Raw genomic sequence first — 27,347 nt, 5'->3', positions numbered from 1 at the left:
CAATGGGGAAAACACACTTTGTCCATACCCCAGTGTGTAAGTATTACATGTATTGCTGCGGTAAGTGCCAAGCCAATGTGCCAACCATGCTTGGATTTTAGGGGGAAGTGGAGAGGATCCTAAAGAGCCAAGAAAATGTAGGCCATAAAGCATGGAAGTTGCTGCCAAAGTAGGTGTCAACATCAGACAAAACCTTGTCTCAATACATGTGTCAGCCTCTACCATTTACACAACAGATGCAGGAGTGTGCCCAGGGCCATAGGCTCTCCAGTAGTCTTTGCTATGGGAGGAGTTGCATCTATGTAAGTGGACTGTAATGAAGTAGAGGTGGGTGACTAATTTAGAGGTCATTTCTACACTTGTAGTGTTATGTGCTGTGCTCTGAAGCATATGTCTCCCCACTCTTTGTGTGATAAGGGTAGCCCAGTTTTTGCTTCCAGTGACTCTGCACTGGTGCCTTCTCTTTGGACCTCATGTGGAGCAGGAAGAGGTATAATTTTGTAATTAGCTGCTTATCCCCATCCTTGAGGAGAATCCACTTTTCAAAGGGAGTTAGGGTTCTCTGGACACCTAGTCTCATGTCGGGATGGGTTACCCAGTATCTGATCTGTAAATAATAGAGGTGCTTAGTTTCTGGAAGTCCATACTTGACTTATAGTTGCTCAAATGGTATAGACCCGTATTTTTCAAAAAGGTGCCCAAACGACCTGCAGCCAGTGCGTTGCCACTCCAAAAAAGCTGTGCAGTTTAGGCCCAGTTTAAATTACAGGGTTCCTAGTGAGAGTGTTAAAGATGATGAAAGTGTGGTTAACTCTTTTGGTACTGCCACACTCTGCTCCTAACCGCTAGGATACCTCTAGTGAGTGAGGGGAAGAGTACAACCCCAAGCTATGTGCTTGCGTGGCAGCCAGGGGTTTGTCCAGAGGTGATCGCCCACAATGGCCCTGTCCATGAAGCACCATTGTTTGTTAGTTTCCTGGAGGTTTTATTCCACCAGGAACTGGAGCTGTGCCACCTGGTAGTAAAGCGCAAGGTCAGGAACTCCCAAACTAAACTCCGCTACAGGCTGATGGATCCAGTTGCAATGCATTTAAGGATGTTTGCCAGCCTAGACAAAGTTGTTGATTTTGGTCTGTAGTGATTTAAGCATACCTACCATCGTGGGTCAAAGGCGGGCTTGAAATATAAAGAAGACGTACTATCCTTTTAAGAGCTGTGATGCGGCCTGGCCTGGAAAAACGGTATTGCATCAGTTGGGCAAGATTAGCTCTGAGTTGCTGAAGTATGGTGTGATAGTTTAGCACCACCATATCTTGGGTTGAAGTGACTGGCTGCACCCAAAAGATTGAGATCAAGGTGTCCCCCCATCTGATGGGGTATTCTGAGACTCGTTGTGCCTGTATTGGGCAAGCTACCAATATGTTGAGGGCCTGTGACATCTAAAGGCTAACGCTGAAGCCCGAGACTTTGCAAAACCCCTCAAGTTCTGCAAAACAAAGCCAGCAGAGAATGTAAGGGAGCATCGAGGGCCACCAGGATGTTGTCTGCGTAGAGGCATATCATGTGTTTCTCCACCCCCTCCCAAATTTCACCCCATTGATCCGTGCATGATCCCTGACTCTCTGTGACAAGGGTTCCACAAAGATTCAGAAAAGGGGGTGGTGATGAACAGAGTGTCTGAATTAGGCAGACCACTCTTACCCAGTTCAAAGATCAGGGCTTGATCCATCACCGTTTTTTAGCTCACTGCACCATCCCAGCTCAGAACCTGGCTATATGCAAATTAGTCTGTTCCTGTCCCAGTGCATGATGGGAACAGGGCAAACCAAACTACCAAGCCAATTCTTATACTGGGAAGGAAACAAGCTTCCGGGGACCGGTTTCTGGCATTTCAGCCGTCGTCGGCCCGGCTTGCTTGAATCCTGATGGTGCAATGAGCAAGGGACTCACATCTGAGTATACCCTTCCACGCTTATGGTGGACAAAATGATTCAGAAAAGGGGGTGGTGATGAACAGAGTGTCTGAATTAAGCAGACCACTCTTACCCAGTCCAAAGATCAGGGCTTGATCCATCACCGTTTTTTAGCTCACTGCACCATCCCAGCTCAGAACCTGGCTACATGCAAATTAGTCTGTTCCTGTCCCAGTGCATGATGGTAACAGGGCAAACCAAACTACCAAGCCAATTCTTATACTGGGAAGGAAACAAGCTTCCGGGGACCGGTTTCTGGCATTTCAGCCATCGTCGGCCCGGCTTGCTTGAATCCTGATGGTGCAATGAGCAAGGGACTCACATCTGAGTATACCCTTCCGCGCTTATGGTGGACAAAATGATTCAGAAAAGAGGGTGGTGATGAACAGAGTGTCTGAATTAAGCAGACCACTCTTACCCAGTCCAAAGATCAGGGCTTGATCCATCACCGTTTTTTAGCTCACTGCACCATCCCAGCTCAGAACCTGGCTATATGCAAATTAGTCTGTTCCTGTCCCAGTGCATGATGGGAACAGGGCAAACCAAACTACCAAGCCAGTTCTTATACTGGGAAGGAAACAAGCTTCCGGGGACCGGTTTCTGGCATTTCAGCCGTCGTCGGCCCGGCTTGCTTGAATCCTGATGGTGCAATGAGCAAGGGACTCACATCTGAGTATACCCTTCCACGCTTATGGTGGACAAAATGATTCAGAAAAGGGGGTGGTGATGAACAGAGTGTCTGAATTAAGCAGACCACTCTTACCCAGTCCAAAGATCAGGGCTTGATCCATCACCGTTTTTTAGCTCACTGCACCATCCCAGCTCAGAACCTGGCTACATGCAAATTAGTCTGTTCCTGTCCCAGTGCATGATGGTAACAGGGCAAACCAAACTACCAAGCCAATTCTTATACTGGGAAGGAAACAAGCTTCCGGGGACCGGTTTCTGGCATTTCAGCCGTCGTCGGCCCGGCTTGCTTGAATCCTGATGGTGCAATGAGCAAGGGACTCACATCTGAGTATACCCTTCCGCACTTATGGTGGACAAAATTATTCAGAAAAGAGGGTGGTGATGAACAGAGTGTCTGAATTAAGCAGACCACTCTTACCCAGTCCAAAGATCAGGGCTTGATCCATCACCGTTTTTTAGCTCACTGCACCATCCCAGCTCAGAACCTGGCTATATGCAAATTAGTCTGTTCCTGTCCCAGTGCATGATGGGAACAGGGCAAACCAAACTACCAAGCCAATTCTTATACTGGGAAGGAAACAAGCTTCCCGGGACCGGTTTCTGGCATTTCAGCCGTCGTCGGCCCGGCTTGCTTGAATCCTGATGGTGCAATGAGCAAGGGACTCACATCTGAGTATACCCTTCCACGCTTATGGTGGACAAAATGATTCAGAAAAGGGGGTGGTGATGAACAGAGTGTCTGAATTAAGCAGACCACTCTTACCCAGTTCAAAGATCAGGGCTTGATCCATCACCGTTTTTTAGCTCACTGCACCATCCCAGCTCAGAACCTGGCTATATGCAAATTAGTCTGTTCCTGTCCCAGTGCATGATGGGAACAGGGCAAACCAAACTACCAAGCCAATTCTTATACTGGGAAGGAAACAAGCTTCCGGGGACCGGTTTCTGGCATTACAGCCGTCTTCGGCCCGGCTTGCTTGAATCCTGGAAGCGTGGAAGGGTATACTCAGATGTGAGTCCCTTGCTCATTGCACCATCAGGATTCAAGCAAGCCGGGCCGACGACGGCTGAAATGCCAGAAACCGGTCCCCGGAAGCTTGTTTCCTTCCCAGTATAAGAATTTCCAGTGAAGAATTGGCTTGGTAGTTTGGTCTGCCCTGTTCCCATTATGCACTGGGCCAGGGACAGACTAATTTGCATATAGCCAGGTTCTGAACTGGGATGGTGCAGTGAGCTACAAAACGGTGATGGATCAAGCCCTGATCTGTTGACTGGGTAGGAGTGTTCTGATTAACTCAGATACTCTGTCCATCACCACCCCCTTTTTGTAATTATTTTGGCCACCATGAGTGTGGAAGGGTTTGCTCAGACATGAGTCCCTTGCTCATTGCACCATCAGGATTCAAGCAAGCCGGGCCGAAGACGGCTGTAGTGCCAGAAACCGGTCCCCGGAAGCTTGTTTCCTTTCCAGTGAAGAATTGGCTTGGTAGTTTGGTCTGCCCTGTTCCCATGATGCACTGGGCCAGGGACAGACTAATTTGCATATAGCCAGGTTCTGAACTGGGATGGTGCAGTGAGCTAAAAAACGGTGATGGATCAAGCCCTGATCTGTTGACTGGGTAGGAGTGTTCTGATTAACTCAGATACTCTGTCCATCACCACCCCCTTTTTGTAATTATTAAGGGTTCCACAAAGAGCACAACTACAGTGTGGGAGGGGACAGCCCAGATGTGTCACTCACAGTGTACAGGAATGGGGTCGATAGCCAGCCATTTGCCTGGAAAGCAACCTTAGGGTCACTGTAGCTGCTGAGTGTCCATGTGTGAAATTTGGGTATTAATCCAAAGTGTTTTAGTGTGGCTTCTAGATATGGCCAGTGGACCCTAGCAAAAGCCTTTTTTGCATTTATGGTCAGCAGTATCGCTTTCCGTTGTGATCGTGAGCCTTAATCTCACAGATGTATAATTATCTTCATGTTGTCCCCACTTTGCCAATGGAGGATACATCTTGACTGATCTTGATCTATCAATCCAGGCATAAGGGTATTAAGAATTACTGCCAGGATACTAGTGAAGAGTTTGGCATCAATGTTTATCAGCGAGATGGGGCAGTAGGGGCCATAGTTGTATTTGTCCTTTGTATGCTTGGGGATCACAGATATTGAGGCCTGTAGCATAGGGAGTTGGTTCCCCTGTCTACGAAAGAGTTAAAGAGTCTGGTGAGGATTGGGCGAGAGTCTGGTATAAGGTTTTGTAAAACAGGGCAGAAAACCAATCTGGGACCAACGATTTGAGCAGCTTCAGGCCTGAGATAGCAGAGATTGCCTCATTGATGTCTATAAGTTTGTCTAGGGACTCAGCCTGTTGAGAGGTCAACTAAGGGGTGTTAGCGCCCTGAAGGTATTTGTGCATATATTCGATACCTGGAGTTTCTGGGTGTCATATAGGGACGTGTAGAAGGCCTGGAAGGCTGGCGTCATTGGTGGGCTCTCTGCCACCAGGGGTGTGAATGGCCTCAATTCTGTCCGCCTCATACTTAGCTCACAACTTGTGGGCAAGCAGTCTGCCACACCCTCACCTCCCACATAGAAAGCATGATCAAGGCATATTAGCCAATATTCAGCCCTATCTGTATCCAAGTTATGCTGCTGGGACCGCATAGTCTCCAGCTTCCTCTAGTTCCGATGGGCCCCCGTCCAAGCATGGATAGCCTCCAGCTCCTTCACTTTCCTCTCCAACTTACCCTTTTATCTTTGCAGAACATATTTTCAGAGGTTGATGGCGCAATGAAGTCCCTCCTTGTAGCACTCTTCAGCATCTCCCAGAGGGCGGCAACTGAGGTATCTGCACTATTCTGGGACTTTTGCTGGTCTTGGTAGTGAAAACTAGCTTGTGGTACTAACTCCCCTGCTCCCTTGTGTGGCCAGTAGAGGTGGACTTGTTGTTGATTATCCTGAAGGGAGGAATTTCACTTAGACTTTGGGACCCATCCTAGTTGTGAGTGGTCCAGGAGTGGGCACTATAGGCTACTTCTAGACACCAGCACGTCATGCAAGCGGCTGGAGGCTATAAATACTTAGATAGTAGAGGCAGGGAAAATGGGGGTCCGTTAAGAACCATTGGATGCTGCTTCAGGAAGACCCCAGAGCATGAGGACATGTCCTTGTATTTAGAGCCAGCTGCTACAGAGGAAGAGGAAGCATCACTTGAAAGGGCTGTAATTGAGGCTTCTAAAACAACAAAGAAATAACATCACAAATTAACGAGCCATGAGGTCCCACAGGAACTCTCCTGAGTGTTGAAGAATGCCAGCAGGAGCAATATGTAACAATCCCAGGTGATTTGAACCAACAGGGCTCTAGGGATACTAAAGGTCATATGTACTTGTAGATAAATTCCCTACTTGGATTTAACATTCCAATCCGCCTGCTGTTAACATTGAAGCACCTTAAGTCAAGGCAGAGGACCATGTAGTAACTGTATATTTCAAGTATCCAATGCTGAGATTCACTTGGAGGCGGGCCGAGCGAGGGGTGGGTCACATGTGAATCTTAGCATCCAATACTTTAAAGCTGCAGTTACTATTCAGTTCTCTGTCTTGAGATAAGGCGCCTCAATTTAACACCAGCTGGGTTTGAATATTAGATCCAAGTAGGGAATTTATCTACAGGTACATATGACCTTTTGGTATCCCTAGAGATCATCAGATATACATTTGTCATTACCAATTCACATTCCCCGCCCTGAGATAGGGTAAGGACACTTTAGTCAGTTGGTCTTAAAGAAACACCATGGATCCCTCCTGGACCATGCAGGCATGAAACATGTGGACTTTTTAATCACTTACCAAGAGATTGTCATATTTCGTACCATATACCATGACAATCTACACTCACCTGTTTTTAACTCTACCAAGCTGACCATTGATTTAAAAATCTAACTGTACCATGTAGGTAGTTTTAATCCACTCTTCACCACACACACCATTGAATCCCCACGCACCCGCAATAATCATTATGGCTACTAGGAAAAGATTTCCAGTAATGAGCCCTCTCGTGGGGCCTACGGTTCGTTGTAGCGCTGGCCCCACAAGGAGCTAAGCCAAATGATGACGCATGACACCCACATGGGAGTGTGTGGGCAACATCTTCCAATAAGGAAGATCCCCTCAATTATCATACACTACATCCGTACTTCTTCAAAAGAACAGCTGCCCTCTTTTTGTTGAGATTTTCTTGCTTTAACCATTTGGTGCCTGTAGCCTGTCTCTGATCACGACTGCGTTTAGATGGCAGTTGGGCATTGTGTATTCCTCTTAGACAGCCACATACATTGGGAGCTTAGGTGTGACTTGCTGGGCAATCCTGGCAAGATGGGAGGGAGGAGCTGGACAGAGCTTCACTTTCACCTGAATTGGATGTGTCCTGCCCATACACAAAGGGCTACATACCACCCTGTAGTGAGTTTGGAGCCACAGTAGGAAGGGGGGACATCTGTGCACGTCAAAGGCGTGTTTTTAAAGTCTCCCCCACTTTAAAGGCACCACTGGGTATAAGTAATGGACCTCATACACCACCACTTCAGTACACTTCTGGGCTTGTGGAAGCTCTGCCAGTATGAGGGATTGCTGTGCTGCTGAAGGACTACCACCTTTCTGGACCTCTCTTTGCTGGACTAATGCTTGCTGTGCTGATCCGATCCACTTCTTGCCTGAGTGAGTAGGACTGGACCTCCAGCTCTTGAACCCAGAACCTACAGTGACTCCAAGGGCTAGTTGGCTAGCCTCCTGATCTGAAGCCTAAGGAACATAACAGGTTCCCAAACCATGGACTCTGCCATCTGTGAGTTTACCCTGTCAAATTGTTCCACCCCAGTCCTGGTTCCTTTGAAGTGGGCCTAAGGTGCTTGCCAGCAGAACCGATGCATCTTCTCTGCTGAGCAATACATCCCGGAGAAGAAAAGACTCATCACCCCGGCTGAGCTGTGTATCCCCGAGCTGAACCGACGCACGGCCGCTGCTCCGTAGATTGGACCCATCACAAAGACTCACATTGTGCCAACTTACCTCATTTTCGGTCCGATGCCTCACTTTCAGAACCGCCACTGCATCACGCTTTTCCCGGCGCAAGCTCCTCAAATCTCTTGTTGATGACTACCTGGATGACGACGATGAAACTCTACATCGCAGGTTCACCGCTTATTGGAACCGATGCTTCGCCTTGGGTGCCTTGCATCCTCAACTCTTGACTTTGTATCGCAAGCCACACCAACAGAATCCTCAACATTGTCGAAACAGGACCTCACACTGCAACCTCGCTGTCACTTTGCAACCAGGAATTAGGTACTCTGTTTAGAAAGGCTAACTGGGTCCCTGCATCCAGGCTGCTCTCCATAACAGTTGGCCTGAACATGTGACTTTGTCCTGGTCCTGAACAACCAGATACCCCCAATAGCGCTTTGTGCTTTTTAGCACTATTTTCCACTACAACCTTTAATAGGTTTTACTTAATCGTGTTTTTTCATTTTGTTCTTGTTTTATTTATTGAAGTCAGATCATTTTTCTAACTTACTGTGTAATATTTCTTTGTAGTGTTTTCAGTTTTAATTTACACACAGCCTCTAAATGTAAGCCTGACTGCTCTGTGCCAATCTACCATAGGGTGAGCCCAGGTTTATTCAGGGTTTACCTGCCTCTTACCCTGACTTGGATTGTGGTTGCTGCTTGAGCAGGGCTTACATCCCAGTCGACCAACAACCCAATTTCTAACATGAAAGTATTAAAATGATTTCATGTTTTAAAGAAAAAAACTGTACATTATTTTACTAAGTCTAATGTGTTGTGTTGCTGAGTTATGACTTTCTAGCCTCCAACGCCAGCCTTCAATTGCTCTGCCTAGCTATCCTAAGCGTCATGTCCCAAAGGGGTGTTGAAGATGGGACCGTCTAAGTCCTTTGGCCCAAGTCATGTTCTCCTTTGCAGTTCACATCCCACTTACTTTGTATATGGTTTGGTCTCCTCCTGAGGACCAATGTATATTTGTGCTACTTATCTGATTTCTTTGAAGTATTTCCATGTGTAATGTTGATATATCTGGCTAGGAGATATACCAAGTGATAGTGATTGTGTTGTGGAATACATAGACTTATTTTTTATAAACACTGTGTGGTTCTTTTTTATTTGATCTACACTATTGATTAAATGTGGTAAAACAAGCTGCTCCACACACCTTCAAGATCAGCCTGAAGGCATCTCTCCACAGCAACCACTTTGAGAGCTTTCCAAGGTTATCAAAGACAACCAAAGTCACCATGAGGGTTGCCTGGATTAGTGCAAGGTGCATTACTCCTTTAGGTGTGCACCATATACTAAGTCAGCCTCCTACGTTATCATTGTCCCTGTCTTTCTCTTCTCTTCTGTTCTTGTTTCCACTTCTGAGCATACGGTGTTCACTGCCTTTCTCTGAATTGGTTTTTGAAAAGTCTTCAAGCAACACACCTTGACGAGTGGTTAAGCTTGTCACAAGATGAACACTTTTTTCCCTTCCATGGACATTCAGTGGTTTGTGGGAATACTTTTTCCCTCAGGGACTACATGGCTGAGTGCTCTGATCCTCTTCCTTGGAATTTGTCACTTTGATGATCTGATTTACACGTTCTTGTTTGAGTGGCTTCTGTAAGGCTGCTTTCATAAACGAGGTTCCATATGTGAAGTCATGGCCTTGGCCAGTTCCTTGGACCTTCCTAGTATTGAGATATGCAGTAGGGGCTTTCCAGGTTCTTGGAGGATCTGTTCACTGAGTCATAACCTTACATGATTTGCGTGAGTATGTCCTACATCACATCGTGGAGTGTGCATGTGCTTGCTGACTCTTTAAGTTAGGCATAGAAGCGGCCTACGATCCCCTCCAAACTCTGCTGCAACAGGAAACACCCAGAGTCATTTAGCACTGCGACTCAACTGTTGTAGGTGTGTGGTGGCCCCACTACTTGCCGATTGCCGGATAACTTGTAGATACCCTCCCTGGCCAAATGGAGTAGTAGTGGGCATTTCCAGGTATCATCAGCCTATATGGCTGCAAAGTAAGCTCAAGTCTCTCCACCCATAACTTTCAATTTGGCTCCTTGGGCTGAGGGAGCCCCAGCTACAATGGGATCTTCGGGGGGAGCTGAGCGAGAAGCGGTCTCCCCCCGGGGATTTTATCCCGAATGGGTCAGACCCAGTGCGGCGATTGCGTAGGCTAGGTCCAGCGCGTGCCAGGTAGGTGCGTAGGCGTTAGGCAGGGGAAAGGCGCCATCTTAGGTCCCAGCTTAGGAGGTAGGAGCGTTTAGGCGAGGAAGGGGCGTTGCAGAGGGGAGCTGGAGTCTGCGGTACGAGGTGTCGCTTGTCATGTCGGAAGCGAGTAGGAGGGATGCTGTGAGAGCGCTACTGCAGGCAGGGCGGAGTGACTCTATTTATTGATTCAATTGTGCGTTTTTTGTATGGCTCGGACTTTGTCGGGGGATGTCGGAGCGCTTCACAGGGGGAACAGCTGATGTTGGGGAGCATTGCAGCTGAACAAATGGCAGAAGCGTGGCGGCATTGTATGGGGCGGGGGGACGGTCGTGCTTGAACAGGGTACAGGAGGTTGCAAACGGTGCATTACATGAGGAACGAACTGTCCTGTGAGCAGGTTACAAAGTGGACAAAGTACAAGTGGAGGTATACTGCTGCAATGAATGGAGGACATTCACACACAAGAATGCACGTGACATAGGCAAGGGCAGCATTTGTGCAAGTATCGACAGTAAGCAAAAGCAGGAGGTAGACAATGGTATTACAAGAGGACAGTGACATGTGCATGTTACCAAAGAGCACCGAACACAGGTAAAGGGTAGTACTACAATAATGGCAGTCTATCAAAACCCAAGGACACACTGGGAAGGCATTTCCATAGTCATTGACTTGCTTCGGACGGGATCGGTTATGGAAGACGACGGAGGAGCACAGTGACCACGGCGTGCAGCATCAAGAGGGAATCTCGTCATTCACCTGCCACCCTCAAGTGGACTTTGACTCTGCTTCAATGGGGTGTTTTGTAACAAATGCAGAGACGGAAAGTATCAGCAAGGTTCCTGCGAGGTGTAAGTATTTGGCGGTTTTGACCGGAGCGGTTAAAATTTGGTGGTGGACCTGTGGACCTGTTCTTTGGGCAGGTCCTAGTTTTTCTTTATTAACAGTTGAGAAGCAGGAGCGGCTTTGTGTAGGTCACAGTATTCATGAGACTTTACTAATGCGGTGGTCTCTGCTTTTAATCCTCAATGTGCCCACTTGGGGTGTGGTTGCACACTGGGACGTGTCAACTGCAGTGACGAAAGGTATTTAGCAGGTTTACTGCAAACGATAAGTATATGGCGGTTTCTAGCTAGAGCGGTTAGAAATTGACGGCGGACCTTGCTCCTAGGGCAGGTCCTAAGGGGTCTTTATTAACAGTTGCGACGCAAGCAGTGACCTCTTGATGGAGTATGATGGCGAAATTGGTCATGGCGAATTGCCAAATACTACGATAATATTGAAAATGTTCTGGTTGATCAAACGGAGTCAATTTTTGGCTATGAATGGACAGTGGTAATAATACTATGGGATTTATATCGCAAAAATGCGGTTCCGGGAGTGGTCACTCAGGAATTGGGGTCGGGGGTCGGGGTAAATTCATGTATGCCAGTATGTTCATGAAATCACAAGCGGATTTCAAGATGGATCAAGGTCAGCGAGTGGGACATCGTGGGACATCGTGGGCATGATGATCCCCAAGAATTTTTCAGCAGCGGGCTGCGCAGCTAACATCAGGTAGGAACTAGCTAGTAGGCTGCGTGGTCATGACCTGTACCGTGCAAAGGTTTGTCATTATACCATGTTTGCTGGCAAGCTTTCAAGGATTTCTTTTTATGGGGCAGTTGTTGTGGGGTAGGGAGTTGCAGTGTGGGTTTTTTTCTTGCAGCGAATGTTCAAAGTTTCAGTAAAGAGAGGGCTCATCAGTTTGTTTAGCGGGAGCCAATTACTTTTCATGTGTTACAACAGCTTCTACGGTATTTGCTCGTTTGCTGTTTTACGGGGGGAGCTTAGTCGTTTTCGGCTGCATATGATATTGGTTCTTTGGGGCATTTCGGTCTTCAAATTTGATGGGCTTAAGTGTTCAATTGGGCAGGAAATCTCCTAATGTACAGGTTCCAGGAGGTAATTTGCGAATTTGGTTGAGACAGTACGAACAGATCAAAGGGACAGGTGGACATGGTTTTCACCGAGTGGGAGTGGCACTGGGGTTTGTTGTCCACGGCAAGAATTGAATTCCTTTTTAATATCCCCTCATTTTCAGGCAAGGGTGGTATTTTGTAATGCACACTGGGACAATATCATGAAGTATTTTGGAAGGGGTTGGGGATGCAATGGGGTGCTTTATTTCCTGTGCGGTCCAATTTGTCACGGGAGAAGGGGTTTTCTCAGATTTGTTGGATTTCACTTAGGGGAGGTTGATCTGGTAGCACTGTCAGGTTTCTTTTAATAAGGAATGAAATTGGATTGGGCGGTGTTGCAGAGTAATTGGTCAGGAGCATCTCTAGTTTGAACGGAATTCATTTAGCGGCAGCATTGGAAATGGGCTAGGAACCATACAGCAGTGGAGGAAGCTCGCCAGAAGTTGATTGGAGTAATGGGATTTTTCTGTGCAGCGATGGGTTTTTTGGAATTTGGCTGCATGAGACTTTAACAGGTACTGAGGAATACCTTTTCGTGATGATGGGGTGCATTTGTTCCAGATGGTGCAAGTTTTCTTATTTGATGGAGTTACGGGAAGGGGGGATGAGATGGGATAACTTGTTTCCATTGCTAGCCAAAATCAGGTGCAACAGAGATGGCCATGGCATGCTAATACTACATTTAGCAGAGAATGATTTGGTAGCATTATCAAGTTTAAGTATAAAAAAAAAAAAGATGCAATTAGATTTAGCTGTGAGCACAAGTAATTGGCTAGGGAGCAGGTTGGCGTGGACTGACTTTGTTTTAGGAAGCAGTGGTAGCACCCAAGGAACCTCAGTGCTATGGAGAGAGCTAGGAAGGAACTGAACAGAGCTATGAAAATCTTTCGTGTGGGTTTTGGGGATTCAGACCATAGCACATGACAACATCACTGGCAGAGAAGGCCATTTGTTTATAAAAGACGGAGTACATATAACCCAATTGGGAATGGCTTCTTATGTTTTTGACATAAGAGACGTGTTGTCATAAGAGTGGCACGTGAATTTGTGGGTATCTTCAAGAGTATAAAAAAAAACATGTGGTTCAAAAGGTTTTAAAAAAAAGAGGGAGTATTGGCTGGGGTCAGGAAAAATCAGGGGGGTTTTCCTGAGTGGCGGAATAGGGGGAGGTCAAGGTCTAGAACGGACTTGATCGTCCTTCATGAGAGAGGGTGGGGGAGGAACAGGATGGGGAAAGGAAAGGAAAAGAAGGAAAAGTGAAAGATTTTGGAAACATGGGGTGAACTCATGAAATGAAGTTATGATGGTTCTTTGGTCAATACAGTTACAAACAAATAACTTCAAATTAATTATAAGGTTTTGGTACAAATTGCTAAATTGTATGGTTCAGAAGAAAAGTGATAAACAAGTGTTTTTAGGTTTTATGGATATTGCCTGATCATGTTAATAAAGTGGCCTTTTATGCTACCAGTGATGTTTTTTGTCTCATTGTGGGGGTCTGGAGTAGTTTGGGCGATGGGATCCTCGGGGGGAGCTGAGCGAGAAGCGGTCTCCCCCCGGGGATTTTCGCCCGAATGGGTCAGACCCAGTGCGGCGATTGCGTAGGCTAGGTCCAGCGCGTGCCAGGTAGGTGCGTAGGCGTTAGGCAGGGGAAAGGCGCCATCTTAGGTCCCAGCTTAGGAGGTAGGAGCGTTTAGGCGAGGCCCGCCCACCCACCCACCCACCCCTAAAAATAAAAAAAATAAAAAATAAAAAAAATGTGTATATATATATATTACTTTTAGTAGGAAATACGATGTAGCCAAAAGGAAACAATACAGTGAAAAGCATGCCAGCAATTCTGGAAATACCGACACCATTAATCTGGTTGAATCCTCTTCTAATGCTGACACCATCTCTACAATGAGTTCTTCATGTGATAGCATTGACCAAATGGGCACCAATAAAATCCATTTAAACATGAGTGAAGAATTGGATTTTTTAGTAGAGGAGAGACTGAAATCATTGCGCCCGAGGACAAAAAAACAATCAAACGAAAGCTCAGGAATAAAAAACGACGAGCACAGCGCAAACGCAGGCAAGCAATTCACAAAAAAGAAAAAGAAAACCTTTTGGAAAAAGAAGGGACAATAATTGATAACACAGTCATCAATCTCAGTAATGTTGAACTTTCCACAGCAGAACAACAACTACTTGCACTGGGACTGAATTACTGTCCAGGAGATAATTTCAATTATGCTAAAACACGCATAGATATTTATTGTTTCATTCGAAAACTAAAATTAAAGAAATTCTTTGCATCCAAAAACGATAAAGATCAGTCTGTTATTCCAGATACCATGAGACAACCAGACACATTGCCTCTGTTAGTCTCTGATACTTCTACCGTACTTTTGTTGAATGAGTGGAATAATGAGGAGGATAACACAGATACCCTGAACAATGTCGATTTATCAACACAAGATAGGTTACGCAGAATTAATTGTATGCAAAAGGGCGCTGGTTTAAGTCCATTTAAGCCGAATTCTACTTTTGTGCCTATTATGCCTAAAGACAGTATCGATACTTATCATGACATGGTAGTGTCAGATATAAAAAAGTTAAATCATTCTGTCAGAAGCAATAGGCGACAACGTAATGTATTCTTTAAAAATCTAGCCTACACTAACTTAATGAAAAAACTCAGTGATAATTGTAGTGTGATCGTTAAAAAATCTGATAAGGGTGGAAACGTTGTTTTGTGGCCTAAAGTTGATTATATTGCTGAAGCACAAAGACAATTGGCAGATGTTGCATGTTACACTAAAACAAATGTAAAAGAGTATGAGAAAGCGAAAGAAAATGTATACAAATTGTTATGTCAGTGGAAAAGAGAGGGCCTTATCTCCAATAAAGAGTTCAAGTTTATGTATAATGAATTCCCCAGGCTCCCCATTTTATATCTTATTCCTAAGATACATAAAAACAGAATTCCTGTTCCTGGCAGGCCCATCATTTCCGCTATGGGAAGCATGGGCGAACATATAGGCCAATACATTGACCATTTTTTACAAGAGATAGTTGTCACTCTTCCCAGTTACATAAAAGATACTGGAGATTTTATCACTAAGACAGACAATATCATTTGGTCTGAAGGGCTGCTGTTAATTGTACTCGATATAGAGTCATTATACACCAGCATTGACCACAGCCAGGGATTGGAGGCCATCAAATATTATTTGTCCAAGCGCCCTATAGAATACTATGCCCACAGCAAAGTTATTCTAACCTTGATTGAATGGTGCTTGCACAACAATTTCTTTCTGTTTAACGACATTCTGTATAAACAATTAAGAGGAGTAGCTATGGGGGCCTGTTTTTCCCCCAGCTACGCATGTTTACATGTAGGCTGGTGGGAGGAGCAGGTCCTCAGGCGTATCTACCTAGACATATTTGAAAGACATATTGTTAGATACCATCGATACATTGATGATGTGTTCCTGATATGGAAAGGGACACAAGAAGAAGCTGAAACATTTATTGCCACCATCAATGATAATCGTATAAATTTAAATTTTACTTCTACGATTAGTCCACTGCAAATTGACTTTCTTGATGTAAGACTTCAAATTAAAGATGGCATTTTAAACACAACATTGTTTCGGAAACCTACAGCTGGGAATATTACACTACATGCAGCCAGTTCCCATCCGAAACATTTGATTGCCAGTATCCCTTATGGTGAAATTTTAAGATTGAAGCGCATTTGCAGTAATCAAGATGGCTTTCTAGCATGCCAAGAATCTTTGTGTACGCGGCTTAAACACCGCGGTTACAGCAACAAAATCCTTTCTACTGCCATTAGGAAAGCCAGGGAACGCCCAAGAAGTTCTTTGTTTTCCACATCTGCCATTGAAATCAACACAACTAAGGAAGTTTTGGATAAACCTAGATTTATTACCACGTTTTCTAGGCAAGAGAGACAGATCAGAACTATTATAACCAAACATTGGCCAATAGTTCTGACTGATGTTGCATTACAACAAAAGTTGCCCAATGCTCCCTCCATTACTTTTAGAAGAGGGAAATCTATGGGCACAGAACTTGACACAAACTCTCCAGAAACCAGAAAACCTGTGTTGTGGTTACATGCCACTAATGGCTTTAGGCGCTGCACCACGTGCCGCGCATGTAAATTTGGCTGCAACAAAACAAGTTACCAAATACCCTTTCAGACATCCCCAATACCTATAAGCGGCGATTACAACTGCAAGACAGACCATGCTGTATACGTATTAACGTGCACTTGTGGGTTGAACTACATTGGTAGCACTAAGCAACCAGTGCACGTTCGTATATTACAACACCTACGCGCAATTCTACACAATGACCCTGCTTATCCTGTAGCCAGGCATTTTGCGAACTGTCATAACAAAGACATTAACTGTCTTTCTTACTATGTTGTCAGTGCTATCCCTAAATCCAAAAGGGGTGGCAACAGAGAACGCCAACTTAGACAACTAGAAACGAAATTTATATTAGAATTCGACAGTAAGTGGCCCCAAGGATTAAATAACACCGAAGATATGCATACCTTTTTATAAAGACATCATTGTGTAGAAAATTATTTATGAAAGTGTCTGCTTTGCTTAGTTGTCTTGCATTTCCCTTTAGTTAACATTTTGTTAATTTTTGGCAGTTCTGTAAACGTGCATCAGCATATCTTTTCGCCTTTCCTTGAGTGTTGTCTTACATTATACTGGGTTTTTAGTGAGAATTACATCTCTGTATAATTTTAATAACTTTAATATTTTACCCGGACGGAGTATCTTATTATTAATGAATTAGAGATGTACATGCTATAAATGAAGTATATTGCATTTTAGAATATTATTCAAGGTTTTAACTTATTTATATTGCACCGCACTTTCTTATGCTTATTTGCACACTACTACCTTTTGAACTGTCTTACTAGTCCACTTTGTTGGATGTGATTGCACATAGCACTTTTATTAATTTTTCTGGTTGCGTGGATTTATCCAGTCATATTGAATATGCACGAGGTAAAGGCAGTAACGGTAATTTAGCGTGGCATATAGATACAACATGGATTTAACCAGTTATTTTTCTATCAGCATTTATATGACCAACCTGATTTTGTATATAATGCCACGAATTTATAATAGTAATTTTGTGTGCAAAATAGCCTATTAGCATTTAATGATATGTTTTTAATAACAATCTTAAATAATGTCTATAGCATGTACTATTGTCAGGAAAGGAAGAAATGCTTTAAACATTCTGTTAGATCTAGTCTGTTTATACTGTTCATTCACCTCGTGAACTCAACTTAGGTGTGCACTTTTCACTACTGGCATATTTAAAGAAAAAAATGGCGCTGTATAAGCTGAATGTGATCAAGGGCTGCATAGCCCGAAACGCGTAGTCGCGAGGAGTGACTTGCCTACATTCTGCTGCAGAGGCCTGAGTTTCCTTCTTCGCCGAGGTCATTCTCTGGAAGTGGTCGGAATTGTCTGCATATATATATATATATATTCACTGAAAAAACCATAGGTTAGAGTCCATATATAGTTAGCTGGACATTTTATTGACATAAAACCAATGAAATTCCATATATAGTTAGTTGCACTAACTATATATCGCGCACCCGCAATCCACTGCTGATGATGTCACATATTACATCATTCATGACATGGTCAGTGACATCACTGATGACATCACTGATGACATCTCAAATGACATCACTGATGACATCACTGATGACATCTCAAATGACATCACTGATGACATCATCTAGTGTCTGTGTGTTTTTGTAAAGTTTAAATATGTTTTACATATTGAAGAATGAGTGGATGTATGGAAGACTGAGTGTGTGTGTGGCTGGCTGGGAGGTGTGTGACTCTGTGCATATCAATGTGTACTTGTATCAGTGATTGTATAAGAGAGTAAGTATGTGTTAGTATATGTGTGAAAAGTATGTTGTTCTGTGTTTAACTGTATAGATGAGGAAATCGAAGTGTGATTGATTCTTCACAGGACTGACTAGGTGTATGAGTGCATATGATAGTGTTGTAATAATGAGTGACTGTATGTATGAGTGATTGTATGGGTGAATGAGTGAATGTGTGTGTAGACGTAGGAATCAGTGAGTGCGTATGTAGTAACTGGTATTGGTGTGTCATGATGTCATCAGTGATGTCATTTGAGATGTCATCAGTGATGTCATTTGAGATGTCATCAGTGATGTCATCAGTGATGTCACTGAAGTATGGTGTTCTGTGTTTAACTGTATAGATGAGGAAATGGAAGTGTGATTGATTCTTTACAGGACTGACTAGGTGTGTGAGTAACTCCATGGATGAGTGGCAGTGTGTGAGTGTCTGCATAGGTGTATGAGTGCATATGATAGTGTTGTAATAATGAGTGACTGTATGTATGAGTGATTGTATGGGTGAATGAGTGAATGTGTGTGTAGACGTAGGAATCAGTGAGTGCGTATGTAGTAACTGGTATTGGTGTGTCATGATGTCATCAGTGATGTCATTTGAGATGTCATCAGTCATGTCATCAGTGATGTCATTTGAGATGTCATCAGTGATGTCATCAGTGATGTCACTGACCATGTCATGAATGATGTAATATGTGACATCATCAGCAGTGGATTGCGGGTGCGCGATATATAGTTAGTGCAACTAACTATATATGGAATTTCATTGGTTTTATGTCAATAAAATGTCCAGCTAACTATATATGGTCTCTAACCTATGGTTTTTTCAGTGAATTTTCAAGGTTTTGTAAATGCAAATTCCTAACTATATATGGTCTATAACCTATGGTTTTTTCAGTGAATTTCATTGGTTTTTTAAAAGCTAATATCTATAGCTGTAAAATATATTCTTTATTACGTGACGTATCACGTAGCCACGTGAGACGCCTCATGACGCGTCGCATAACCGTGACGTATCGGCTCTGCAGCGCAAACAAAACCCGTAACGTAAGCGTGCCGGAGCACGCTTACAGATATATATATTTTTTTTAACCTTAATTAGACAAAATCCACACGTGCACATATCTTGAGGCCTTGCAAAGGCACATCAAACAAACAGTCCCTACAATTTTGGCAAGTTTGCTGGAAATCTATTCCCTTAATTTTTTTTTTACTGTTTCTCTTGGTTTTCCCCTTGTTACGCTTACCGGGACGCTACCCGGTACGCGAACCGGACGCTCCAAAAACACAAGATGGCGGACTCCCGTTACGCTGCCGGTTAGCTGCCCGGTTCGCGTACCGGGAAGCGCCCCTACCGCGAAAAATCGCGGGGGACTTTAATATCCCCCTCATCAATCCTAGGGGGTCAGGAGGGGTTTACCTTGCCCCCTTTCCTTCATTTCTCCCTTCTTTTTTCACCACATCTTGTGTCTCGAACCTACCGAGAGACAAGATGGCGGCCGCTCCGGACTGTTTACAATGTTGACAGCTACGCTGCCAATTAGCTGCCCGGTTAGCTGCCCGGTGAGCTGCCCGGTGAGCTGCCCGGTTCGCGTACCGGGACGCGCCTCTACGGCGTAAAATCGCAATTTTTTTTATTTTTTTTGCCCCGCGGGGCACTTTAATATCCCCCTCATCAATCCTAGGGGGTCAGGAGTGGTCTACCTTGCCCCCTTTCCTTCATTTCCCCCTTTGTTTTTCACCACATCTTGTCTCTCGATCGTACCGAGAGACAAGATGGCGGCCGCTCCGGACTGTTTAGAATGTTGACAGACACCGGAGAGCCAATCAGCTTCGCTTCGCGAAGTTCCGTTACGCGTCAGGTACGCGAACCGGGGCGCTAACCGGAGCGCTGTCACAGATATATATATTTTTTTAAACGTTAATTTCTCAAAATCCACTGGAGCACATATATTGAGACATAGCAAAGGCACGTCGGGCAAACCATATGTACAATTTTGCCAAGTTTCATGTAAATCTATTCAGCCGTTCGAGCTAAAAGTGAGTCCAACCGCCCTATGGAAAAATGAATGGGAAAAACGCGTTTTGGGACCCCCCTTTTTTCTCGACCCCCCCTTGACGAAACCCCCCCAAATTATCAGGGGCTGCTCAGAAACAAAATGTGCCATTTTCCTGAAAATTTCAGCCAATTCCGTCCACAAACGCCAAAGTTATTAGACATAGAATTTTCAGAAATCCCATAGAGAAAAAATCCTAACTATATATACCCACTGGCTATCGCCAGTAGGTAATATACATATATAAACATATATAATCTGCATATCTATATAAATATAAATGCATGCATACATATACATATATGCATACATATGCATGTTATTTACATGAAAGTTTTAAAAACACTAATAAAAGCAAAGCTAAAAAGCCACCTCATTACAAACAGAATGGCTTTAACTTAAACGAGGGCGAGATCTATTGCATTTTCAATGCTTGTTTACTTTGGTTCTATCAAGAAGGCATTCAGATGTGTCACACATTTGCCATAAATTCTGAATGTTAGCACTCTAGTTGCTCATTAGATCACTGTAGTAAAGCTAGTGCTCACCAGGGAAGTCTGCTGCTAATCATGGTTTGCAGCCATTTTCCCGCATTTTTTATCCCGCAGACTTTCAGTCCGCATACCATTATCCCGCAAGGTCATTGACCTCGCATACCATTATCCCGCATTTTTTCAAAACGCATGTGCATTTATCGCGCATGCCTTTACAAAGAATTACGTTTTAAAGGCATGTATGGTAAATGCATTTGCGTTGTGAAAACCACGATGACGAGAGAGGTAAGTGGGTTTGTGTTAATTTGTTCGTGGGTTAGTGATTGTGTAGTGTAGTGTAGTGTTGTGTAGTGTAGTGTTGTGTTAGTGTAGTGTAGAGTTGTGGTGGTTGTTTAGTGTAGGGTCATGCTGGGGGTAGTGTTTTAGGGTTTAGGGTTGTGTTGTAGTGTTTGAGTAGTGTAGGGTCATGCTGGGGGTAGTGTTTTAGGGTTTAGGGTAGTGTTGTAGTGTTTGCGTAGTGTAGGGTCATGCTGGGGGTAGTGTTTTAGGGTTTAGGGTTGTGTTGTAGTGTTTGCGTAGTGTAGGGTCATGCTGGGGCTAGTGTTTTAGTGTTTAGGGTAGTGTTGTAGTGTTTGCGTAGTGTAGGGTCATGCTGGGCGTAGTGTTTTAGGGTTTAGGATAGTGTTGTAGTGTTTGCGTAGTGTAGGGTCATGCTGGGGGTAGTGTTTTAGGGTTTTGGGTAGTGTTGTAGTGTTTGCGTAGTGTAGGGTCATGCTGGGGTGTAGTATTTTAGGGCTTAGGGTAGTGTTGTAGTGTTTGCGTAGTGTAGGGTCATCCTGGGGGTAGTGTTTTAGGGTTTTGGGTAGTGTTGTAGTGTTTGCGTAGTGTAGGGTCATGCTGGGGTGTAGTGTTTTAGGGTTTTGGGTAGTGTTGTAGTGTTTGCGTAGTGTAGGGTCATGCTGGGGTGTAGTGTTTTAGGGTTTTTGGTAGTGTTGTAGTGTTTGTGTAGTGTAGGGTCATGCTGGGGGTAGTGTTTTAGGGTTTTGGGTAGTGTTGTAGTGTTTGCGTAGTGTAGGGTCATGCTGGGGGTAGTGTTTTAGGGTTTTGGGTAGTGTTGTAGTGTTTGCGTAGTGTAGGGTCATGCTGGGGGGTAGTGTTTTAGGGTTTTGGGTAGTGTTGTAGTGTTTGCGTAGTGTAGGGTCATGCTGGGGGTAGTGTTTTAGGGTTTTGGGTAGTGTTGTAGTGTTTGCGTAGTGTAGGGTCATGCTGGGGGTAGTGTTTTAGGGTTTTGGGTAGTGTTGTAGTGTTTGCGTAGTGTAGGGTCATGCTGGGGGTAGTGTTTTAGGGTTTAGGGTAGTGTTGTAGTGTTTGCGTAGTGTAGGGTCATGCTGGGGGTAGTGTTTTAGGGTTTAGGGTAGTGTTGTAGTGTTTGCGTAGTGTAGGGTCATGCTGGGGGTAGTGTTTTAGGGTTTAGGGTAGTGTTGTAGTGTTTGCGTAGTGTAGGGTCATGCTGGGGTGTAGTGTTTTAGGGTTTTGGGTAGTGTTGTAGTGTTTGCGTAGTGTAGGGTCATGCTGGGGGTAGTGTTTTAGGGTTTAGGGTAGTGTTGTAGTGTTTGCGTAGTGTAGGGTCATGCTGGGGTGTAGTGTTTTAGGGTTTTGGGTAGTGTTGTAGTGTTTGCGTAGTGTAGGGTCATGCTGGGGGTAGTGTTTTAGGGTTTAGGGTTGTGTTGTAGTGTTTGCGTAGTGTAGGGTCATGCTGGGGGTAGTGTTTTAGGGTTTAGGGTTGTGTTGTAGTGTTTGTGTAGTGTAGGGTCATGCTGGGGGTAGTGTTTTAGGGTTTAGGGTAGTGTTGTAGTGTTTGCGTAGTGTAGGGTCATGCTGGGCGTAGTGTTGTAGGGTTTAGGATAGTGTTGTAGTGTTTGCGTAGTGTAGGGTCATGCTGGGGGTAGTGTTTTAGGGTTTTGGGTAGTGTTGTAGTGTTTGCGTAGTGTAGGGTCATGCTGGGGTGTAGTGTTTTAGGGTTTAGGGTAGTGTTGTAGTGTTTGCGTAGTGTAGGGTCATGCTGGGGGTAGTGTTTTAGGGTTTTGGGTAGTGTTGTAGTGTTTGCGTAGTGTAGGGTCATGCTGGGGGTAGTGTTTTAGGGTTTTGGGTAGTGTTGTAGTGTTTGCGTAGTGTAGGGTCATGCTGGGGTGTAGTGTTTTAGGGTTTTGGGTAGTGTTGTAGTGTTTGCGTAGTGTAGGGTCATGCTGGGGTGTAGTGTTTTAGGGTTTTGGGTAGTGTTGTAGTGTTTGCGTAGTGTAGGGTCATGCTGGGGGTAGTGTTTTAGGGTTTTGGGTAGAGTTGTAGTGTTTGCGTAGTGTAGGGTCATGCTGGGGGGTAGTGTTTTAGGGTTTTGGGTAGTGTTGTAGTGTTTGCGTAGTGTAGGGTCATGCTGGGAGTAGTGTTTTAGGGTTTAGGGTAGTGTTGTAGTGTTTGCGTAGTGTAGGGTCATGCTGGGGGTAGTGGTTTAGGGTAGTGTTGTAGTGTTTGCGTAGTGTAGGGTCATGCTGGGGTTAGTGTTTTAGGGTTTAGGGTAGTGTTGTAGTGTTTGCGTAGTGTAGGGTCATGCTGGGGGTAGTGGTTTAGGGTAGTGTTGTAGTGTTTGCGTAGTGTAGGGTCATGCTGGGGGTAGTGTTTTTGGGTTTAGGGTAGTGTTGTAGTGTTTGCGTAGTGTAGGGTCATGCTGGGGTGTAGTGTTTTAGGGTTTTGGGTAGTGTTGTAGTGTTTGCGTAGTGTAGGGTCATGCTGGGGGTAGTGTTTTAGGGTTTAGGGTAGTGTTGTAGTGTTTGCGTAGTGTAGGGTCATGCTGGGGTGTAGTGTTTTAGGGTTTTGGGTAGTGTTGTAGTGTTTGCGTAGTGTAGGGTCATGCTGGGGGTAGTGTTTTAGGGTTTAGGGTAGTGTTGTAGTGTTTGCGTAGTGTAGGGTCATGCTGGGGGTAGTGTTTTAGGGTTTAGGGTTGTGTTGTAGTGTTTGCGTAGTGTAGGGTCATGCTGGGGGTAGTGTTTTAGGGTTTAGGGTTGTGTTGTAGTGTTTGTGTAGTGTAGGGTCATGCTGGGGGTAGTGTTTTAGGGTTTAGGGTAGTGTTGTAGTGTTTGCGTAGTGTAGGGTCATGCTGGGGTGTAGTGTTTTAGGGTTTTGGGTAGTTTTGTAGTGTTTGCGTAGTGTAGGGTCATGCTGGGGGTAGTGTTTTAGGGTTTAGGGTAGTGTTGTAGTGTTTGTGTAGTGTAGGGTCATGCTGGGGGTAGTGTTTTAGGGTTTAGGGTAGTGTTGTACTGTTTGTGTAGTGTAGGGTCATGCTGGGGGTAGTGTTTTAGGGTTTAGGGTAGTTTAGTTGTTTAGTGTATGCTAAAGGCATATTCGTTCTAAAAGTTTTCGTTATTTTAATTTGCGGCCTAATAGTACATGCGGGATTTTTTTTGCGGACTGATGGTATGCGGGATTTCGTCATATATTCGCTAATCATACTTTCTATGGCAAAATGAACCCCCTCATTTTGTTCCTTTTTAAATTAAATGTTTTAAGAGTTACCACTTTATTCCAATCAAGATGGCTTCAGGTGTGCCATACCTTTGTAATAAGTAGGACTGTTAGCACTCTAGTTGTTCTTTAGAACACTCTGGGACATTCTGTCATTGGGCTATAGTTGGGCTACATCTGGCTGATATTTGGGCTACATTTGTTTTTTTTTGTCTCTGGTAAGCATGGGCGGATTTTGCGGATCCACGATTCGCGGATTCAGCGGATTCACGGATCGTGGATCCGCAAAATCCGCGGATTCAGCGGATTTGCGGATTTGGGGGCGGGGCTTCCTCGAGCGTGTGGGCGGGGCCAAACGGACGGGGCTTCCACGCGAGCGCACATGCCTCTTGTGTGTCTAAAAGGTCAGAGACCGATCAGAGCAGCAGATTAAGAGACAGAAGCCCCTGGTCACAGGAACAGCACGGGGGTTGCGCTCGTAAAAGTCAAAGATGCCCAGCCTCCCAACGCTCACGTTTTTTTTTGGGCTGCTGAATGAGTCACTGCATTTGCGCTTCAACTAGTTCCAGCGACCAAGTGTGTGTCACTATGCAATCGCGCCGAAGTGCGCAGGGGTCCCTTGAGTGAAATGTCCATCATAGTGGGTAAATGGCGGGAAGACGGTGCACACCTCGAGTGTGTGGGCGGGGCCAAACGGACGGGGCGTCCATGCGAGCATGCCTCTTGTGTGTATAAAAGGTCAGAGACCGATCAGAGCAGCAGATTAATTTTTGGGCTGATGAATGAGTCACTGAATTTAAGCTTCAACTAGGGCACATGCTTTATTGATATTTGCAAGTGTTTCCTGTTGAGGTTTATTTTTTTGTGCCAGGACCGTCGTGCCCGAATGAACCCTGCCCTTCATATTTATTCAAGAAGACACCACTGTTGAAATAATTTACGATGGCGCCGGCAAGCTGCCAGCGCCATCCTGCAAAAGTTACTTAATTAGCTTCAACAGGAAGCTCCAACTGCTAAAATAAAGCAGGCGCTCGAGCCCCTGCTGTATCTTATCTGTTAGAGCTTCCTGTTGAAGCTAATTAAGTAACTATTGCAGGATGGCGCTGGCAGCTTGCCGGCGCCATCGTTAATTAGGCGCGCTTGAACTTTTGACCGCAAAATCCGCTCCGATCGCGGATTGCGGATTTTCGGCAAATCCGCGAGAGTTCGCGGATCGCGGATTTGCCGAAAATCCGCAAAATCCGCGATCGGAGCGGATTTTGCGCTCATGCTTAGTCTCTGGTGGCCATCTTTGGGCTACATTGGGCTACATTGGGCTACATTTGGGCTCCAACATATATATAGCCCAATGTAGCCCAATATATATTTTTCAAAGTTAATTTTCGTAAAAACCACTGGAGCCTATATCTTGAGACATAGCAAAGGCACATCGGGCTACCAGTCCCTACAATTTTGCCAAGTTTGGTGTAAATCCATTCAGCCGTTCAGGCTAAAAGTGAGGCCAACCGCCCTATGGAAAATTGCATGGGAAAAACACGTTTTGGGACCCCCCTTTTTTCTCGGCCCCCCCTTGACGAAACCCCCCCAAATTTTCAGGGGCTGCTCAGAAACAAAATGTTCCATTTTCCTGAAAATTTCAGCCAATTCTGTCCTTCTGTCCTCATTATCATCTACACGGGTTCCATCTACCCCTCCTCAGTATTGTCACAGTGCGTTGCTTAACACTAGGTCCCTCCCTCGCCATACCTCGGACATATGGGATCTTCTCGCACATTCCAAGCTCTCTTGTTTATTTTTAACTGAGACTTGGTTGGGAGTGGGATCGGAACCCGACATTGCCAGCGCTGTTCCACCTAATTATTCCATCTTAAGGAGGGATAGAACGGAGGGAAGAGGCGGTGGGGTGGCTCTGATAGTGGACAAGGCCTTTGATTGCTCCTCCTTTGCAGTGGACAACATTGCCGGTTGTGAAGCCCTAGGTTTTACGCTCCACCTATCGGCTTCCCAGACCTGTACCGGAATTCTCCTCTATAGACCCCCTGGACCCATTCGGTCCTTTTTTGAGGATCTACAGTCGGCCTTATCAGTACCATGTATGCGTTCTGCGCATTGCTTGCTATTAGGCGATTTAAATTTGCACATGGACTGTTTAACTGATGCTGAAGCTGCCAAACTCCGTGATATCACGGCGATGTTAGGGCTAGCCCCTTTTATCCACAGCCCCACTCATGTGAAAGGCCACACATTAGATGTGATCTTTTCCTCCATGCCTATTGAGGTGTCCCCTCCACTCCCGATCCTCTGGTCAGATCATTATCTGATAAACTTTGCCTTAATGCTTGAATCTAGGCCTAGCCAAAGGGCTTTGAAGGAAGGGCCCCGGCAATCTAGAGCCTTCCACTTAGTGACAGCAGATATGCTCTCCGATGCTCTTGGCCAATTCCCGTGTCAATTGACAGGGGTTCTAGAGGCCGATTTAATCATGGTCCAGAATTGGATGCAGGCAAGATTCGAGGAGCTGGCACCATTGAGGTCTGCTAGAACAACTCCTCATCTTAATTCTGCTCCTTGGTTCTCCTCCACTCTACGCACTATGCGACAAAACTGCAAACAGCTGGAAAGGCGTTGGCGGCGCAAGTATGATCCCGTGGAAAAAACGAAATACCGTGATGCGATAAAGTCTTACTTTAAACAGATTGCCACAGCTAAAAAGAACTATCTTGAGCAGAGAATTGACAAAGCCGATAATACGAGTCGGGAACTCTTTAGGATTGTGAAGGAGTTTGTCAATCCTGTTGTAGGTACTCCTGTCCACTCACACACAGAAGAATGGATCAAACAGCTTGCCGTCTTCTTTGTAGCCAAAATCGTAAAGATTCAGGACACTTTTCCATCTGTGGATTCCCGAACGGCTGACGCTGCTTCAGGGGGTAGGGCGACTTATTTAGCTCCCTCACAGGCTGATTCTCGGCCCTTACTCTCTGTCTTTCCCCAGCTGTCCTGTGAGACATCCCTTGAGCTGTTATCCCGGCTGCATTCTGGCTCGCCTCTGGATGCTTGTCCGGCGAAATGCTTGGGCAGGGTGGCCTCAGCGTTGAACAGCTTGCTGAACCCCCTGCTTAATCTATCATTGAGCTCAGGGGTGGTTCCACGACAATGGAAACACGCACTCATTCTGCCGCTGATTAAGAAGCCTCTGCTCGACCCCCTGCAATGGGCTAACTACAGACCGATCTCCCTCCTCCCTGCTCTGGCGAAGGTGTTGGAGAAACATGTTCAGCAGACTCTGACCACCTTTATTGAGAACAACAAACTGCTGCATGACTCCCAGTCTGGCTTTCGTGCGAATTACAGCACGGAGACAGCGCTGGTAGAGGTAACCGACGCCATCAGGGAGACGCTCGATCATGGGGGAAAGGCTATGTTGGTCATGTTGGACC

This window comes from Lissotriton helveticus, chromosome 2_2, assembly GCF_964261635.1.
Source record: "Lissotriton helveticus chromosome 2_2, aLisHel1.1, whole genome shotgun sequence".
NCBI classification, from domain to species: domain Eukaryota; kingdom Metazoa; phylum Chordata; class Amphibia; order Caudata; family Salamandridae; genus Lissotriton; species Lissotriton helveticus.
Note: the sequence above shows the minus strand (reverse complement) of the source record.